A 15,643-nucleotide genomic window follows, 5' to 3' on the forward strand; every position below is an offset into this window, starting at 1 on the left:
AAATGGTTTCTACTAGATCTGTCTCGGAAACACTTTGCTTTCATTTTCTTAAATTGAGAGAGACTGGCCTACCACTTCTCCTACGTTAAAAGATTTGGGCTTTTCTTCATTAAGGATGGTTCATTTTGTATTTTTTTGGGGGGGGGGGTATTGACTTAAAATGCAAGGCCCAAATTGGGACAAAGACTTGCTTATTACAGTTGAATCCATATATCAACAAATTTGGGTGTCGCCCCTTTGGAAAGAACACACCCAAAGGTGTGCTGGATAATTTTGGGTGTTTGTTCTGCACCTGCAACTAGTTAAGCATGTGAGAATGCAGCTGGAAATACTATATATTACAACTGTACATAACCTATAAGCTGTGGAACTGCATTGTACTGTCAGTAAAGGGACTGAGCCTACCCAAACAGTCTGGTGTTTTTCTCTTTCATTGGCTCACTTCACTGGTGTGTTTGAATAGGCACTCTGCACATGCTCCAACACCTGGAAGCTGAACCACATAATTATTTATACCCCTCCCATATTGCTGGGTTTCCTCAGCCACTCTGGGCGGCTCCCAGCAGAATATTAAAAACACAATAAAACATTAAACTTCCCTAACCATGGCTCTCCCATCATAATTGACATCTGCATACGTTGCAGGAATGATCCTGCTCTCCCTGAACCTTGCCAATCACACGCAGCAACTTAGCTTTGTTTATAATGCCTTCGCTTACACCTTAATGTGCTAACCTTACGAGGACCTCTTTTGGGCTTATATGTTAGAGGGAGTTTTTCTTCTGGTGGCAGAAGACAGGACCACGAGAACGTTGTAAAACACTCAAAGTTTTTATTACAGCTATACAAGAACAACCAACGCAAAGCATGTGGACGTTCTCTCTTTGCAGGCAAATTCAAACTGCAACTTCTCCCCTTTTTGTACTCCTCACCAGCTGTACCTAAGCAGCCTAGAAAACCACTCGCAGAAACAGTTCTTAAAGTTACAATCGTCTTTTCTGTTTCTTTGCAGAATGACTCCTAACATTATATACTTGTTTCTTCCTGTTATAAATGAAAACTGTTCCTTTTTCCCTTATGGGGTATCCAAGAGCCCATATAAAGTCCTTATGTACATTATCGGTAGGAGAAAATAACAGGCCAACCAGAGAATATTGAGAAGCAAAGCAGCTAGGAAGCCTGATATTTATTAAAACTGTTGCAACAGGGCCCCCCACGCAGGGAGGGAGGAAAGGAACCCCAAACAATGGTGTGCAAGCTCTTATACTTTTGAAATTGCCTCCCCTGTAGCTCAAGACCCACCCCCCAAAAAATCATACATACATCACAGAAAGAGGTGGTTCCCCAGCAGAAATATATCACAGGGAGGGGCAGTCTATAGCAAAAAAACTTCTCTGCCAGGAAACCTGTGAATGACTTTACCTGGGCAGCCTGGCCATTCTCTTGTGATGGTAAATGGTTTAATTCCTGAATCCAGGTCACAGGCTCACCCTATTCATACACAAAATCACCCTTACATACATCACTACTGGGAAAACCATAGCTTTAAGTAAACGGACCTTTGTTGGCAAGGTGATGTCTCTGCTTTTTAAGATGCTGTCTAGGTTTGTCATTGTTTTTCTCCCAAGAAGCAGGCACCTTTTAATTCCATCACAAATTTCGTGCAGAGAAATAGTTGAGATCAATTTGGGGTAGTCAAAATTACTTCAGGATTGCTCTCCTGTACTATTTCAGACAGGTGGCTTATCTACTTATGTATGTGTTTGCCTTGTTAGATTATGAACATGTGATTTATGAGACGTTAGAATTCCTATAACTGTGGCTCACAACGCCAACAGCCTACGCCTCATACATTCTTGCAAAAAGTTCTGCAACTTGCCTACATGCCCACTTGCAACAATAAAGGGAGCGGGGCTTCCTAAGGGGTTTTGTCCTTGGTCCGGCCAGTTTACTCCCTAGTTTTACTCCCAACAGCTGTTGTATCTTACCTTTTGGTGTCTCCAGCAACTGAGCTTGTATACCTTGGTCAGTCTTTCTAATAAACTCTTCATATGTGGCTCTCTTTCGTTCCATGTTAACTTTCTTAATGACTAATATTTCTGTTGGTGATATCCACCACGGGGTTTTTTTTTCTAACAAATTTTTATTTCTTTCCCATACTTCATATATGGGTCCTCTGATTATATGATTTAAAAAACCCGTGTGGACTTTCGCTTTATCATACCACAGGTACGAGTGCCACCCATACCTGTTGTCGTATCCTTCTAGATCCAGAAGGTCTGCGTTTTCTAATTTAATCCAGTCTCTTACCCAGATTAAGCATGCTGCTTCATAATAGATACTCATGTCTGGCAGGTTGAAGCCACCTCTTTCTTTTTTAACAACCAAGATCTTCATTTTTATTCTTGGCCTCTTTCCCTGCCAGACAAATCTTGCCAGTATTTTCTGCCACTTCTAAAATTGTTTTAATCCCTTAAAGTGATGTCTCTGCTTTTTAAGATGCTGTCTAGGTTTGTCATTGCTTTTCTCCCAAGAAGCAGGCGTCTTTTAATTTTGTGACAAATTTCGTGCAGAGAAATATTTGAGATCAATTTGGGATAGTCAAAATGACTTCAGGATTGCTCTCCTGTACTATTTCAGACACGTGGCTTATCTACTTATGTATGTTTGCCTTGTAAATTTATGAACATATGATTTATGAGACGTTAGAATTCCTATAACACTGTGGCTCACAACGCCAACAGCCTATGCCTAATACACTCTTGCATAAAGTTCTGCAACTTGCCTACATGCCCACTTGCAACAATAAAGGGAGCGGGGCTTCCTAAGGGGTTTTCATAGAATAGAATCATAGAGTTAGAATAGACCACAAGGACCATCAAGTCCAACCCCCTGCCAGGCAGGAAACACCATCAGAGCACTCCTGACATATGGTTGTCAAGCCTCTGCTTAAAGACCTCCAAAGGAGGAGACTCCACCACACTCCTTGGCAGCAAATTCCACTGTCAAACAGCTCTTACTGTCAGGAAGTTCTTCCTTAATGTTTATGTGGAATCTTCTTTCTTGTAGTTTGGATCCATTGCTCCGTGTCCGCTTCTCTGGAGCAGCAGAAAACAACCTTTCTCCCTCCTCTATGTGACATCCTTTTATAGATTTGAACATGGCTATCATATCACCCCTTAACCTCCTCTTCTCCAGGCTAAACATGCCCAGCTCCCTTAGCCGTTCCTCATAAGGCATCGTTTCCAGGCCTTTGACCATTTTGGTTGCCCTCCTCTGGACACGTTCCAGTTTGTCAGTGTCCTTCTTGAACTGTGGTGCCCAGAACTGGACACAGTACTCCAGGTGAGGTCTGACCAGAGCAGAATACAGTGGCACTATTACTTCCCTTGATCTAGATGCTATACTCCTATTGATGCAGCCCAGAATTGCATTGGCTTTTTTACACACTGTTGGCTCATATCAAGTTTGTGGTCAACCAAGAATCCTAGATCCTTTTCACATGTACTGCTCTCAAGCCAGGTGTCACCCATCTTGTATTTGTGCCTCTCATTTTTTTTGCCCAAGTGCAATACTTTACATTTCTCCCTGTTAAAGTTCATCTTGTTTGTTTTTGCCCAGTTCTCTAATCTGTCAAGGTCGTTTTGAAGTGTGATCCTGTCCTCTGGGGTGTTAGCCACCCATCCCAGTTTGGTGTCATCTGCAAATTTGATCAGGATGCCCTTGAGTCCATCATCCAAGTCGTTGATAAAGATGTTGAATAAGACCGGGCCCAAGACAGAACCCTGTGGCACCCCACTAGTCACTCTTCTCCAGGATGAAGAGGAACCATTGATGAGCACCCTTTGGGTTCGGTCAGTCAGCCAGTTACAAATCCACTGAGTGGTAGCATAGTCAAGACCGCATTTTACCAGCTTCTTTACAAGAATATCATGGGGCACCTTGTCGAATGCCTTGCTGAAATCAAGGTAGGCTACATCCACTGCGTTCCCTTCATCTACCAGGCTTGTAATTCTGTCAAAAAACGAGATCAGGTTAGTCTGACATGACTTACTTTTCAGAAATCCATGCTGACTATTGGTGATCACAGCATTCCTTTCTAGGTGCTCACAGACTGTTTGCTTAATGATCTGCTCCAGAATCTTCCCTGGTATTGATGTCAGACTGACTGGGCGGTAATTATTTGGGTCCTCTCTTTTCCCCTTTTTGAAAATAGGGACAATATTTGCCCTCCTCCAGTCTGCCGGGACTTCGCCTGTTCTCCAGGAATTCTCAAAGATGACTGCCAGTGGTTCTGAGATCACATCTGCCAGTTCTTTTAATACTCTTGGATGCAGTTCATCTGGCCCTGGAGACTTGAATACATCTAAACTAGCCAAGTATTCTTGTACTATCTCCTTAGTTATTCTGGGCTGTGTTTCCTCTGCCGAATCATTTGCTCCAAATTCTTCAGGTCGGGCATTGTTTTCTTTATCGGAGAAGACTGAGGCAAAGAAGGCATTGAGGAGTTCAGCCCTTTCTGTGTCCCCTGTTTGCATTTCACCATCTTCTCCTCTGAGTGACCCCACTGTTTCTTTGTTCTTCCTTTTGCTACGGACATACCCATAAAAGCCTTTTTTGTTGCTTTTAACCTCTCTAGCAAGCCTGAGTTCATTCTGTGCTTTAGCTTTTCTGACTTTGTGTCTACACGTGCTGGCTATTTGTTTGAATTCCTCTTTGGTGGTTTCCCCCCTTTTCCATTTTTTGTACACATCCTTTTTTAATCTTAACTCAGTTAAAAGTTCTTTAGATAGCCACCCTGGCTTCTTTAGGCACCTTCCATGTTTCCGTCTTATTGGTATTGCCTGACGTTGTGCTTTTACTATCTCCCTCTTAACAAACTCCCAGCCATCATGAACTCCCTTTCCTTTTAGTATTACTGTCCATGGGATCTCACCCAGCACTTCCCTAAGTTTTATGAAGTCGGCTTTCTTAAAGTCAAGAAATTGAGTCCTAGTATGCTTGACTGCTCCTTTCCGCTGTATAGTAAACTTCAGAAGAGCATGATCACTCGCGCCTAATGATCCTTCCACTTCTACCCCACTAACCAGGTCATCAACATTGGTTAGGACCAGATCTGAAATGGCTGTTCCTCTTGTTGCTTCTCCCACTTTCTGGACAATGAAGTTGTCTGCAAGGCCAGTGAGGAATCTGTTTGACCTTATGCTCTTGGCTGAGTTTGACATCCAACAAATATCCGGGTAATTGAAGTCCCCCATTACTACTATCTCCCTTCCTTTTGCATGCTTGGCCATCTGTTCCAGGAAGGCATCATCTATGTCCTCCGTTTGGCTTGGGGATCTATAGTAAACTCCCACAATGAGGTCTCTGTTATTCTTCTCTCCCTTAATTTTGACCCAAATGCTCTCACTTTGGCTTTGAGGTTCTAAATCTTGGATCTCTTCACAGGTATACACCTCCCTGACATATAACGCCACTCCTCCTCCTTTCTTGTCTGGTCTGTTTCTCTGAAATAGATTGTATCCCTCCATTATTACATTCCAATCGTGGGACTTATCCCACCAGGTTTCAGTGATGCCTATTATGTCATATTTAGTTTGCTGTACCAAGAGCTCAAGCTCATCTTGTTTATTTCCCATGCTTTGCGCATTAGTGTACAGACATTGAAGTCCATTAATCATTCCTCCGTGTCTCTTATTTAAGGATTTTTTCCTCCCACCACTAGGTCTGCGTGCTGTTTGCTCCATTTGGTCTATGACATTTGGATGATCATCTTCATCAATTGATAGACTCCTACCTTCAGGAGCACTGTCTCCCTCCCCCACATTAGTTAGTTTAAAGCCCTCCTGATGAGGTTTCTGAGATTTTTGGCAAAAACATTCCTCCCAACCGTTGTGAGGTGCAGCCCATCGCTTGCCAGAAGTCCATCTTCAAGAAACTGCAGTCCGTGATCTAAGAATCCAAACCGTTCCTGTTTACACCATTTGCGAAGCCAGCTGTTCACTTCCACTATTTTTCCCTCTCTCCCTGGGCCACGTCATTCAACTGGGAGAACAGATGAGATGACAATTTGTGCATTTAATTGCTTCAATTTCCTGCCCAGAGCCTCGTAGTCTCTTTTGATCTTCTGGAGGCTATTGCTTGCAGTGTCATTGGTTCCCACATGAACCAAGAGGAAGGGGTATTTGTCAGTGGGTTTTATGATTCCTTGCAGTCGTTCAGTTACATCTTGGATCTTAGCCCCGGGGAGACCGCACACCTCCCGAGACATCTTGTCAGGCCCACAGATCACTGCTTCTGTTCCCCTCAGTAGGGAATCCCCTATCACCACTACACGCCTCCTCTTAGGTTTGGTCGGGGTTCTTCCGTGAGCTGTCCGTTCCAAGGTCGCCTGCACATTCCCTGAGGACTGACTTTGCTGCTCGTCTTCATATACCTGATCGACTGTAATGAGGGAGAGATCCTCAAATGGAGTCTGTTCTTCGTCTTCCATGCTAGGGGAGAGGACTTCAAAGCGATTGTGTATTTCTAAACAATCAGAGCAAACCCTGGGCCTCCTACTTCTTTGAGTCACGTTTCTCCATATATCTGGCTCCTGTGTTGGTGAACTAGCCTCCTTCTCAGGGGAGTCCCCTGTCTCCTCCTTGGTGGAGACAGTGTTCTCTGTTGCTTCCAAGAAGAGCTCCAGCTCTCTAATTCTTTGGAGCGTAGCTACACGTTCCTCCAGTTGCTGGACTTTGTCTTCTAAGAGGGCAATCAACATACAATTGCTGCAGGTAAAGCTGCCTGCAACCTTTGGCAAGATGGCAAACATTGCGCAGGAACCGCAGGCGACTGCAGCTGTTCCCTCCCCCTCCATCTTGAGAACGTGTCGTTGGGGGTGGCTACAGCGGTCCTCCATCATAAAAAGCGTGAAGACAGGACAAATGACCCCCCCAAAAAAAACCTAGGTCTCCCCCAACAAACGTTTGAGACTAGCTCCCCCTTTTGTCCTTGATCCGGCCAGCATAGCCAGTTTACGCCTTAGTTTTACTCAAAACAGCTGTTGTATCTTACCTTTTGGTGTCTCCAGTAACTGAGCTGTATGTGTAAAGCTGTTTGTGGGCACACACGCTAAACCCTGTCTGTGGTGCCCACCCCTTTACCCCAAATGATGAGACAAGAGACCAGAATATGGGGTTCAAATTGGCCACAACTTTATCGAGCTTCAGACGTGGGAAACTTGGCACAGGCCTTGGCAGGCAACCCTCTCAGCCCGCCCGGCTGAGGATATGCTGGCAGATGAGGTCCAGTGAGAAGGGACTGCAAAGCGCAAACTTACACAGCCTGCCCTTCCACCAACCTCCTGCCGGGAGTTTGACCTACAGGCCGCCGCGCTAGGGCCAGGGACGCCCGGTATTTGCCCTTTAACGGGCCCTGCAAGCACCGTCGCATGGGGAGGGAGGATGGATGCATCTCCCCCCGACTTGATGTTAGACTAAAGGACACATTGCCAAGTCCTAAAAACCGCCAAAGTTGTGACTAAATGCTACGGGGAAGGCGAAACCTGCCAATGCAGGGGAAATTCCTTCCCGGTTCTGAATACAGCAAGCATCTTAGGACCACAGCAGAGCCCGCTGACCTGAAATGCAAAATATTAGCCTGTAAGGAAAGAATCATTAACCTGAAGATCGCTGACCTAGGAAGAAATTATGTAGGCAAGAAATTATTAATTGGAGGGAGGGAGGGGGTGGGTGATCCTGGAAGGAAGAAAACCAAAAGAGGCTTGGACAACAGGGTCAGCCTCTTTTCTTTGGTCTTAACCCCACCCCTGGCCGGCCGTCCATTGTCCTCCCTGGCAAAGGATGGGTCAAAGGCCAGCTCAAGCAGATGGGTGGCACCTGCCCCGGTGAGCCCAGCTCGGTGCTGCAAACCCAGCCCACCTGTGGGGAAGGGAGGGCGGAAATTGCGGGCACACACGCTAAACCCTGTCTGTGGTGGCCACCCCTTTACCCCAAATGATGAGACAAGAGACCAGAGTATGGGGTTCGAATTGGCCATGACTTTATTGAGCTTCAGACATGGGAAACTTGGCACAGGCCTTGGCAGGCAAACCCTCTCAGCCCACCTGGCAGAGAATATGTAGGCAGATGAGGTCCAGTGAGAGGGGACTGCAAAGCGCAAACTTACACAGCCTGCCCTTCAATCAACCTCGTCCCGGGAGTTTGTCCTACATGCTGCTGTTCTGGGTCCAGGGACTCCGTTTTTGCCCTTTAACGGGCCCTGCAAGCACCACCGCATGGGGAGGGAGCATGAATGCATCCCCCTGACTTGATGATAGACTAAAGGATACCTTGCCAAGGCCTAAAACCACCATCCGAGGTCCTAAGGGCCTCGCCGCCAAGTCCCACAACTGAGGACCAATCAAACCCTGTAGTCTGTTGTTTAGTCTGATTTAGTCTATTTTTTACAGCATAGTTTTAAAATTAGAATACATTAACAAAGCAGGAACAGACGAGCCAGTTCAGCCCAGCGGTTCCATTGACCAAAGCATTGCGTAGATCCCCTAATCGCTTCCAGCGGTTTGAGACCCATGGGCGCTACCTGGCTTAAAAGAAACAAACAAACAAAAAAGCAGGAACAGAGCTTCTTAGCTGCCAGTGTAAACTTGTCTACCAGGTGTGTAACTTTCAGATCTTTATCAGCAAGAGTGTGTTACTTCCTGGGGGGGAATCGGCCTGAGAAACAGTTAATAGACGATAAAATAAATTCTCTGGGTGCGGTATAAAACGGGTGTTACGGAAAAATCTAGGTGTGAGGCTGCTCAGTTACCCATCTCGTCGGGCAGAGCCCGCGGGTCCCTGTGGAATAAAGGAAGGAGGCCAGCCAACCAGAGCAAATAGCTGTAGACCAAAGTTTATTGCGCAACAGGTTCCAAGAGGAATTTTGAACCCCGAGGATGGGGTGACAAGGACTTTTAAAACTTTCCCACCATATCCCAGAATACAGTTCGTACAGCATCCTTGCTACATCACTGACATGTCACCAAAGGGGAGGGGTAGACAGGTGTTACACTAGTTTAACCTTGGCAAACATGTCAAGACAAGTCCTTGGTACAAGATTAGCATAAGCAGACATGTCAGGGCAAGACTCAGGTATAAGATTAGCACAGGCAAACACCTCTGAAGTCCCACCACCCAAAGTACAATAGAACTTCCTTTGCATGTCTGGATCCCTTGGCAAGTCTGGTGCTGGGATTAGGCTTTCCTTGGCCAACAATCAGCTCAGCAATTGTCACCTCTGGGAACTTCCTGGAGTCCCTTTTCAAGGGGAAAATAGCTTTGGAATGGAGGAAACTGGCACAGGAATTGATTTTATATTATTTTTAAAGCTAGGTAACTTCCCTGAGCTGTCAAGTCGAAAGGATAAATTTATGCATAATATTTGTAACATTTAACAACTTTAAAGATGTGCCCTCCCCCCCCCCCGTAATTTCCGTAACACGGGCAATTCAGCAGGTAATTCATGATATCCTTGACCTGCTTGCCTCCACAAATGCATTTTTGTTCCATAGGAGGAATTCCAGGTAAGGTTACCAGATGTCCCCGTTTCCTGGAGACAGTCCCCGGATTTACAAATCAGTCCCCTGACAAAATCCTATCATTCCTACTGAAGTTGAAAAGTGCCCCCGGATTCATTAATAATAATAATAATAATAATAATAATAATAATAAATTTTATTTATACCCTGCCCTCCACAGCCAAGGCCAGGCTCAGGGCGGCTAACAGCCAATAATAAAAACAAGTTGAATGAATACAACTTAAAAACAAGATTAAAATACAACATGAAAACATTAAAATGCAGCCTCATCACAGGAGGAGAAAGGAAAAAAGAGAGAGGTAAAAATCTGGTAACCTTACTCTAAGGATGCTGAGGAACATCTGTTGGAACCATGATTCAAAGTCAGGGTCTCTAGGTAATGGGGCCTTGAATGGTTGACCTTAATTTGCGGGTACCAAATAGAACAGCAGGCAGCAATAATTGATGTTCCGTCTTGATTGGCGTCCTGGTTGAAGATGCGATTTCGGAGGTCATGCAAACTAAGGGCTAAATATTCATTTGGAGATTGCAAATACCTGAGGTTATCATGATGTTAAACATTAGCAACTACCCGTGGGGAGCATTTTTCCAAAGAAGCAATCCATCTTTTGATGTAGCAGGATGTCAGTTCCCCTTGATCCCGTTCCAACGTTACCCGACCAGAATCGAGATTAATTTAGAAACCACGTGTACATTGAGGCTGTTTCCCAGCAGGCGGTATCGCTGCTTTGTGGTTACTTTGTCAGGAAAACCTATGACAAGCAAAAAACAACAGATAATTAAAAGCAAATGCAAGTTCCCTCCATCGTAGGAATTTTCTCAATTCCAAGCGCAACAACTTCATATTTCTAGCAGTGAAGTTCTTTGCATTTGTTTTCGGAGGTACATCAGTCAAACGTTCTCCTGATTCAACATGTATAAAATGCACTGCATTCAGTTATTTTACTTATACTGCTGTGACCGTCTCTACATTTTGGAATTCCTGGTGTCTTAATATCTGGTGCACATAATCTCTACAGGACCTGATTAATGAAAGATGGAAATCTGGCATGGACACAGGTGGCGCTGTGGGTTAAACCACAGAGCCTAGGACTTGCCGATCAGAAGGTCGACAGTTCAAATCCCTGTGACGGGGTGAGCTCCCGTTGCTCGGTCCCTGCTCCTGCCAACCTAGCAATTAGAAAGCACGTCAAAGTGCAAGGAGATAAATAGGTACCGCTCCGGCAGGAAGGTAAACGGCATTTCCGTGCGCTGCTCTGCTTCGCCAGAAGCGGCTTAGTCATGCTGGCCACATGACACGGAAGCTGTACGCCGGCTCTCTTGGCCAATAAAGCGAGATGAGTGCTGCAACGCAGAGTTGGTCACAACTGGACCTAATGGTCAGGGGTCCCTTTACCTTTACAATTAGTCTCACAATGCTTCTTGACTTTAACTGTCTAGCAGTAGTATTTGCTATGCTGAAAAGTGGCTCGCTCCCAAATATTCCCATTTTTAGGGAAAGTTTGTCTTGCTTTGTCCTGCTTGGCAAAGGAGAGGTTTGCCAAATTTGGAGTCATTTTCCTGTTTGATCCAATTTGGAAACAGCAGCCGACATCTCTTGCCCCCTTGCTTAGGAGACTTTTATTTTATTTGACAAAATGTATATACGGGCTTGATTGCGAACAAAACTCCTAAAGCACTTTATGAAAAGAAATAAATCCCAAAACTGATTGCTCTACTGGAGCCAGTTCTATAAATCTGGAATACCATGAATGCGGTTTGTCCCATTTCAGATTTGGGACTTGATAGTCTTACTGTCCACCTCCACCAATTTGGACGGTAATGTGTATTATTTCACAAAATTTCAACATGTGATAAGTCAGCCCTGCTCCCATTTAGGTTTCTTTAAGCAATAACAGGCAACACGTGGCTAATAATATTCTAAAAAAATATATCAAACCTGTATTATTTCCCAATTCTTAAACAGAGAAAATACGATGGAGATACAAATAAAATAAATCAATATTGTATGAACAAAATTAGAGAAGGTAGTCAGTCAATATCACAGAGGCAAACAAGCCTTTCAGTAGTCCCAATTCTGTAATTGTGCAATAATAGAAGCTCCAAGCGTAGCAATTCTTAGACTTTTATTTTCTGTGACTGTTTATCACTGTTGCATGAACAAAATAAGACAATATAGTCCATCTGTATTGAAAGAGGCAAACATGCCTTTCAACAGTCACAATCTTGTAACTGTGCGATAATGGACGATCTGAAAATGTAGAATAATAATAATAATAATTTTTTATTTATACCCCGCTGTTTCCCCAGCTATTCTTGGCTGCATCCAACAGAATATTAAAATACAATAGTCTGTTAAACATGAAAAGCTTCCCTAAACAGGGCTGCCTTCAGATGTCTTCTAAAAGTCTGGTAGTTGTTTATTTCTTTGACATCTGATGGGAGGGCATTCCACAGGGCAGGTGCCACTACCAAGAAGGCCCTCTGCCTGGTTCCCTGTAGTTTTATTTCTTGCAGGGAGGGAACCGCCAGAAGGCCCTCAGAGCTGGACCTCAGTGTCCGGGCAGAACGATGGGGGTGGAGACGCTCCTTCAGGTCTACTGGGCCGAGGCCGTTTAGGGCTTTAAAGGTCACTTTGAATTGTGCTCGGAAATGTACTGGGAGCCAGTGACTATCTTTCAGAACCGGTATTATGTGGTCTCGGCGGCCGCTCCCAGTCACAAGTCTAGCTGCCACATTCTGGATTAGTTGTAGTTTCCGGGTCACCTTCAAAGGTAGCCCCATGTAGAGCGCATTGCAGTAGTCCAAGCGGGAGATAACTAGAGCATGCGCCACTCCGGCGAGACAGTCTGCGGGCAGGGAGGGTCTCATCCTGCATACCAGAAGGAGCTGGTGGACAGCTGCCCTGGACACAGAATTGACCAGAACAGTTTTTCCGGATAACAAACTGTTTCGATGGGACCATTCATATGCTGATGAAGAATTACTAATAGGTACATCAAAGAGCGACACGGGTGGCACTGTGGGTTAAACCACAGAGCCTAGGACTTGCCAATCAGAAGGTCGGCAGTTCGAATCCCCACGATGGGGTGAGCTCCCGTTGCTCGGTCCCTGCTCCTGCCAACCTAGCAGTTCGAAAGCACGTCCAAGTGCAAGTAGATGAATAGGTACTGCTCCGGCGGGAAGGTAAACGGCGTTTCCGTGCGCTGCTGTGTTTCGCCAGAAGCGGCTTAGTCGTGCTGGCCACATGACCCAGAAGCTGTACGCCGGCTCCCTCGGCCAATAAAGCGAGATGAACGCCGCAACCCCAGAGTCGGTCACAACTGGACCTAATGGTCAGGGGTCCATTTACCTTTACCTTTACATCAAATAGCATAAGAGCAGCACTCACTAAGAATTTAGATTTCTGTCTTGCTCATATTGCTGAGTGGGGCTCTGGATAACTGCTCCAGAGTCCTGCCCTCATGGCATCACCAGTAAAATCTGAAGGATGGACAACAGGCTGTGGGCCAGATTCAACTATATAGAAGAGTTTGGATTTGATATCCCGCTTTATCACTATCCAAAGGAGTCTCAAAGCGGCTAACAATCTCCTTTCCCTTCCTCCCCCACAACAAACACTCTGTGAGGTGAGTGGGGCTGAGAGACTTCAAGAAGTGTGACTGGCCCAAGGTCACCCGGCAGCTGCATGTGGAGGAGTGGGGAATCGAACCCGGTTCACCAGATTACGAGTCCACCGCTCTTAACCACAACACCACGCTGGCTCTATATAGTTACAAAATCGTCCATTTTACTCTGCTTGCTCTTCTGCTGTGGGCTCACGTGTGGAGATGAGGCCGGTCGCTTCTTTTTCCTAGACATTTCCCCAGAGATAGAGCCGCTACTAATTTCTGCTGTAAATCTGGAAGCTTGGCATCCTCCCACGATAGGGTGTTTAATCTCCACTCCTGCTGATAAGTAGTTGGTAGGTTTAGTTGAGCTGGAGCTAATTAAGGCTTTCTCCGGGACTTGCCAAGACTTTCTCTAAGACCTTTAACTCAAGCCCTTGACTCAAGCTTTGTGAATATAATAGCTGCCAAATGGCAGAGATAAAATACAGCGGCTGATAAAAGCTAATAAAAGACTGATAAAAATAATAAAACCGCATCAACTGATAATAATAATAATAATAATTTGTTATTTATACCCCGCCCATCTGGCTGGGTTTCCCCACCCACTCTGGGCGGCTTCCACAGAGACCAAAAATACACTAAAATGTCACACATTAAAAACTTCGCTGAACAGGGATGCCTTAAGATGTCTTCTGAATGTCAGGTAGTTGTTTATCTCTTTGACATCTAATGGGAGGGCATTCCACAGGGTGGGTGCCACTACCGAGAAGGCCCTCTGCCTGGTTCCCTGTAACTTGGCTTCTCGCAGTGAGGGAACTGCCAGAAGGCCCTCAGTGCTGGACCTCAGTGTCCGGGCTGGACAATGGGGGTGGAGACGCTCCTTCAGGTCTACTGGGCCGAGGCCGTTTAGGGCTTTAAAGGTCAGCACCAACACTTTGAATTGTGCTCAGAAACATACTGGGAGCCAATGTAGGGCTTTCAAGACCAGTGTTACAGTGGTGCCTCGCAAGACGAAATTAATTCGTTCCGTAAGTCTCTTCGTCTTGCGAGTTTTTCGTCTTGCGATGCACGGTTTCCCATAGGAATGCATTGAAAATCAATTAATGCGTTCCTAGGGAAACCGCCTTCAGACCAGGTCCGGGGACAGTCTGTCCCCGGACCTCTTCTAAAGGCTGGGGGGGGGACAAGGGCTTTTCTTCCCACCCCCAGCATTTTAAAAAACCCCAGGACAGCGGAGGACTTCTCCGCTGTCCGGGCGATCTTAAAATGCTGGCGGGCGGCATTTTAAAATCGCCCCGGACAGCGGAGGACTTCTCTGCTGTCCGGGGCGATTTAAAAGCCCCTGGGAAGGCAGGCAGGGGGGACAAAGACTTTCGCCCCCCGCCCGCCTTCAGAAGGTGTTCCCGCCCCCCGCCCCGCTTCGGAACAGCGTTTTAAAATGCTGGGGGTCGGCAGCGAACGCTTCGCTCCCGCCCGCCAGCATTTTAAGATCACCCGGGGCAGGCGGGGGGGGAAGGCAGGCGGGGGGGAGCAAAGACATTTGCCCCCCGCCGGCCTTCAGAAGAGGTCCTCTTCTGAAGGCCGGCTGTGGGCGAAAGTCTTTGCTCCCGACCGCCAGCATTTCCCTATGGGCTTTCGTCTTGCGATGCAAGCCCATAGGGAAATTCGTCTTGCAAAGCGCCTCCAAAACAGAAAACCCTTTCGTCTTGCGGGTTTTCCGTCTTGCGAGGCATTCGTCTTGCGGGGTACCACTGTATATGGTCTCGGCGGCCACTCCCAGTCACCAGTCTAGCTGCCGCATTCTGGATTAGTTGTAGTTTCCAGGTCACCTTCAAAGGTAGCCCTGCATTGCAGTAATCGAAGCAAGAGGTAACTAGAGCATGCAGCACTCTGGCGAGACAGTACAAGGGCAGATAGGGTCTTTTCCTTAGTACCAGATGGAGCTGGTAGACAGCTGCCCTGGATACAGAATTGACCTGCGCCTCCATGGACAGCTGTGAATCCAAAATGACTCCCAGGCTGCGCACCTGGTCCTTCAGGGGCACAGTTACCCCATTCAGGACCAGGGAGTCCCCCACACCTGCCCGCCCCCTGTCCCCCCAAAACAGTACTTCTGTCTTGTCAGGATTCAACCTCAATCTGTTAGCCGCCATCCATCCTCCAACTGCCTCCAGACACTCACACAGGACCTTCACCGCCTTCACTGGTTCTGATTTAAAGGAGAGGTAGAGCTGGGTATCATCCGCATACTGATGAACACCCAGCCCAAATCCCCTGATGCTCTCTCCCAGCGGCTTCATATAGATGTTAAAAAGCATGGGGGAGAGGACGGAACCCTGAGGCACCCCACAAGTGAGGGCCCAGGGGTCTGAACACTCATCCCCCACCACCACTTTCTGAACACGGCCCAGGAAAAAGGAGCAAAACCACTGTATAACAGTGCGGAGCTCAA

General features: G+C 46.4%; 1 protein-coding gene and 1 long non-coding RNA gene across 4 annotated transcripts in view; one reads left to right on the forward strand and one right to left on the reverse strand.

Annotated features, from left to right (window-relative positions):
- The window catches only part of LOC308459060 (zinc finger protein 653-like), a 78,837-nt gene that overhangs the window by 33,802 nt on the left and 29,392 nt on the right, over positions 1-15,643 (reverse strand). The gene's annotated exons all lie outside the window — the stretch shown is intronic.
- On the forward strand, positions 7,976-9,886 carry LOC308459202. Its single transcript, XR_013977894.1, has 2 exons — positions 7,976-9,045; positions 9,082-9,886. It is a non-coding gene; the product is annotated as an uncharacterized lncRNA (long non-coding RNA).

The sequence above is a fragment of the Podarcis pityusensis genome, assembly GCF_964106645.2.
Source record: "Podarcis pityusensis genome assembly, chromosome: 12".
NCBI lineage: Eukaryota > Metazoa > Chordata > Lepidosauria > Squamata > Lacertidae > Podarcis > Podarcis pityusensis.